General features: G+C 45.9%; 1 long non-coding RNA gene across 1 annotated transcript in view; it reads right to left on the bottom strand.

Annotated features, from left to right (window-relative positions):
• Positions 1-554: 554 nt before the first annotated feature.
• The window catches only part of LOC106939942 (uncharacterized), a 9,093-nt gene continuing 5,025 nt past the window's right edge, over positions 555-4,622 (bottom strand). The window contains exon 2 of the long non-coding RNA XR_001422957.1: positions 555-4,470. This is a non-coding gene — a long non-coding RNA (uncharacterized LOC106939942). The remainder of the gene's footprint in view (positions 4,471-4,622) is intronic.

The following is a 4,622-nucleotide window of genomic DNA, read 5'->3' as shown; positions in this document are numbered from 1 at the left end:
TTAGGTTTTAAATGTCTAGGTGTTGTAGTTTTTAAAGTACAACACGTTAAAAAAGCTCAAGATAGTGAAAAATTAAGTGTAATCGCCCTTTAGCTATTTCCCGAATTAAATGCTACATTTGGAAGCCAACTTCAGATTCGACTGATAGCTACTGGTTGGGAACTATATATATGGATAGATAGATATATCTATATATCTATCTATATAGCATAGATATGTAGATTGCACACTGCACAGATAATAAAAACACTTAACGGTTACATAGCATCTTTGTAAGATTGTCCCTGTTAGACATGAGCCATTATGGTGAATACAAAAGATTTACTAACTTACCTCCAAAGTTACTGTGAAATTTGAAACATCCAGTTTAAATCCTTTGTCGTTCTTTGGAGCGTTTCAGGACGTCTGAATAATTCTATAAGCATCATTAATGGTCCTGCAGGGACCGTGGAGCCACTGTTAACATGCCTGTACACCGGAAGCAGTTTAGGTGGCAAAAAAAATGCGGAAGTGCTAAAACGGAAGTCCGTGGCATATAGTCCATTTGTAGGGTGTTTTGCTAATTCATGATAGAAGTTGCATCTCTCTTTTCGGTTATAATACAATATTTAGTTAAACTTGTTCACGGACATGCCGTCTGCTGTCAGAGAGCTGCTCAGTGCAGAGGATCGTAACTGTGAGTTTAATGTGGGGAGCGACAGGAACACGATCGTTAAGTTTTGTAACGAAATGACCGTGAATTAGCATCGCTGCTAGCAGCTCGTTTCTCTGAAGAGCTGACAGGAATAAAGAAGAGAAAAGCAGAGAAGCTGGTCAGAGATCTGAGCTGCAGTTTAGCACTGACAGAATAAAACAGCAGAACTACATAATATTAGCTTGGTGTGAGGTGAATTTTATTTTTCATTTCAATTTTTCACAAGTGTGTAAATTGGGCCAGCAATACATTTCTATAAGGCAAAATAAAATATCTGGGTTCATTCTGAACCAGAACCTCGAGGTTCTCCGTGTTGCAAATCAGCGGAGAGATGACCGCAGCTGCTGCGCCTCAGACCGTAATATGGAGAATCTCCCCACTGGACCAGAACCGAACCGAATCACACATTAACCTGTTACAGAGAGCAACTTACACTGGAAAGTGTCGTAAGGTGCCTTTCGGAGCTCGGTAACTGTTGTGCTGTTCGTGGCTGTACTTTAATAATCAGACTAAGTTTAATTTGTGGCTGCAGCAGCAGGTGTGTCTTGAACGTGGTTCCAAAACAAAGGCGGCAGTTTTCATTGCCTACCGACAGATAAGGAAACAAAAAGAATTTGGCTAAAAATTCTAAACTGAAAGAGAGAACCCAAAATGCTTTATGTGTGCTCTTTTCATTGTGTGGCTAGAAAGCCAAGGGAAGAAAACCCGGATCTGCAACTGAGTCAGTGAAGTAGCTAACTATGCTAGTGCGTGTTATTTGCGCCCATTTCTTCGAGTCGCCATCCCTCCCTGCATTAGCTGCAGGTAGTTGTAAAACATTATTGCAGCATTTAAGCTGTGATAGCTGGAGTTCCCACATATTTTATAGCATAAATCCTCTGTGGAAAGTCGGTTAGCGAGTTGCTAACATGTAAACAAATGGCGGTTCCGGTTAGCAGCGGAAGTCACGCCCATAAATCACGCCAAGCCTCATGGGGGCTAGGAATAAGGAGGATAGGATTTTTTTTTTTTTAGAATTAATTGAGTAATCCAATCTTTCCCCCATCCCAGTTTGACGACGCGGAAAGCAGAAAAACTGACGTGCTCCAAGCATCGCGCCACACAATTTAACTGCTTATTTGTCCCCCAAAACCTGATAAAACACTGGAAAATTCAACGTCATGCTGCTAGCAAGAAACAACTCATAGGCGGAAGTGACGTCGCTACGCAACACAAATAACGACCCGGGCGGAACACGGTGCGCCAAAATTAAAACATAATTTAACGAGGCTTTGAGGCAGATACATTTTCCTCAAGGGATTTTAATAATCGAGGTACTCTAATCACTCAAAGAATCGTTTCAGCCCTAAACTGATGTTATTAGATTAACAATCTAGAGTTATAGATCTAGAGTCAGAACAGCTTCAGTTGTCCCAGCTGAAACCAGAGATCAGGCTGACCTCTGACCTGGCCCTTCAGAGGCTCATAAACGCAGTTCAAAAGTGGGCCTTCTACCAGCTCCAAAATATTTCTAATGTCTCAGCATCTGAGAAACTCATCCATTGATTACTTCAGCAGCTGCTGGTTCTGATCCGGGTTGGGTAGAACTCGGTCTCAGTTCTACCCAACTGAATGAATCGTATCAGAACTTCCACCATGAAGCAGAACCGGCCGACTGGACTCATAAAGTTCATTTTCTCTGAGAGAACAACCTACAGGCATCCAAGACGGCCGGAGAACCCGGAGCGCCGGGAAGAACCCAAATAGTTAGCTTCACTAACCACTAATTTGCTAAACCACTAAATACATAAATGTTAGCAGAAGCTAATGCTAACCATGAAGTCGTCTGTCTCTCATCTCGCCAACAGTAAAATCCTCAGTTTCTGATTCTGCTGCGTTTTATCACTTTAACGTTTCATGAACGTGACGAGACAAAAAGTTCGTCCAAGTCATGAAGATGGGAAACATTTCTTGATAACTGGTCTAAAAGGCTCAAAATGGCTGTCATCTTAAAAAATGGCAGCCATCTTCAAATGGCAGATGGTAAATGTGAAAAACATCCAGGCTGAGGGTTAGCATGCTAATGCTAATATCAGGAACATGCGGCCCTACTGACTCTGAGTTGGGATGTTTGACCTCTTGACCTCTGGAGGCTCATCTAGTCGGGATGAGACCCAAAGTTCTGACCCAGTACCACTGCCTGATTTCTGATCTGGTTTCTGTTTGTTTCTCATTAATCTGGACCGGACCTGCTGGTTCTGGACCTCGGCGGGTTTGACCCAAAGTCACTCAGATGTTTTTCTTCATCTCCTTTGACCAGAGGGGAAATCTGGGAAAGAGAACCCGGGGTTCAGGTGAGCTTCCTGAACCGGGCCGGCTCTCTGCGGCTGCAGCTCGTTAAGCTCAGCGCCATCGGCGTCTGGAGGCACTAAGCGTCCACAGATGGAGATCAGCGCCGTGGCAACGGCTGGTCCTGATTATCCGTCCAGACGGAAAACCGGCTCCCGTTTGTTCTAAACAAGGTGTCTGCTGTGGATCCAAACAGAGCGAGGCGCAGTAACTCAGCCGCTCCGTTTCCAGGAACATCCAGCAGAGGAATCTGGCTGGGAGCTCTGAACTGGCTCCAACATAAACCTGCAGCTCTACGACACTCCCGGAGGAATAAATCCCATTTCCTGTTTGGAAACATTGCGCTCTTTATGACGGCTTCCATCGCCAAGCCGCCAGACGTCGTCTGGGAGAAATACTGATGGCTTCACCTCAACCTGCACAGGACAACAGCCTGGTCCAGTCTGACCCAGTCTGGTCCAGCCAAATCCAGAACCAGTCTGATTCAACCAATTACCCAGAATTCCCCCTGAGACACCATTATCCCTCTACCTTCTAGAAAGCCTCCAGAACAATCTGGAAAATGATGGCGGCTCGTTCCCTCGGAGTCCGGACAGTTTTCATGAATCCAGGAAACCAGCAACCATGACTTCATCTCGACTAAAAAGAGTCCAGCTCATCCAGACGGTTGGAGTCAGGTAACAGAAACACCTGGACAGGTGACACCTGGTGGCATGTCCTGGTACTGCAGGCCAGCTACTGGCACCAGCAGCTAATCTCACACAGGAAACCAATCCCACATTTCACCAAAGTACGACTTTTAACGCCGTTCAGCCTGACATGAAAACAGTCGGATAAAAGTCTCATTTGGGCAAAAAAAATCAGATTTGAACAATGCATTTTATTCCCCCAAATGCGACTTACTTCCGACTTTACATGGCAGACTGGACGACGCGATTCTGAAGTTTCCACCCGTATCTGGAAGTAAACCAGGTCCGTATGCGACAGGCTCCGCAGCGCCTGCAGGTCGAACATCGCATTTTATCCGACATGCAGCAGAAGAAGACAGACCACAAACCTAAACAATGAAGTGATGAAAGGAGCCCGAGTCAGTGAACCCTTCACACCCCAACCCCACCACTCCTGCTCCGACTCCCCATCCACACAGAACCGGGTCACAAACTTGCAGTCAGACTCCGCTAAAGGCTGCTTCAGCTGTCCACTTCCTGCAAACAAAAACCTCACTTCCTGTTTGTTTCCGTCCTGATGCGGTTAGGCTGCGTTCAGCGTCCTGAGCTGACCAAGCCGCCTGGCCCGGATGGTTCCGGTTGAACTGAAACGACTCAGTCTAGTTTCACTCAGTGACTCACGTCGGTTTGCCGCAGATCTTGCGGTGGTACCACTGCTTGCAGTTGGTGAAGTACTTCTTGTTGGTTCCTTTGATCTGCTGCATGGCGCAGACGTTGGGCCTGAAACAGAAAACCCAAACAGATGTCAGCCGGGTCAGAACCTCTACAGCTTCATTTAAGGAGGAATGCAGCTCTGGTCACAGACTGAACCAGCAGTTCAGCCGGTTTGTGTTCATTCCTCCTTAAATGAAGCTGTAGAGGTTCTGACCCGG

Source organism: Poecilia latipinna, unplaced genomic scaffold (genome assembly GCF_001443285.1).
Source record: "Poecilia latipinna isolate Pla-1442-1.1 unplaced genomic scaffold, P_latipinna-1.0 Scaffold3035, whole genome shotgun sequence".
Classification (NCBI taxonomy): Eukaryota; Metazoa; Chordata; class Actinopteri; order Cyprinodontiformes; family Poeciliidae; genus Poecilia; species Poecilia latipinna.
The sequence above is the reverse complement of the archived record's forward strand: the minus strand, read 5'-3'. Positions and strand labels throughout refer to the sequence as shown.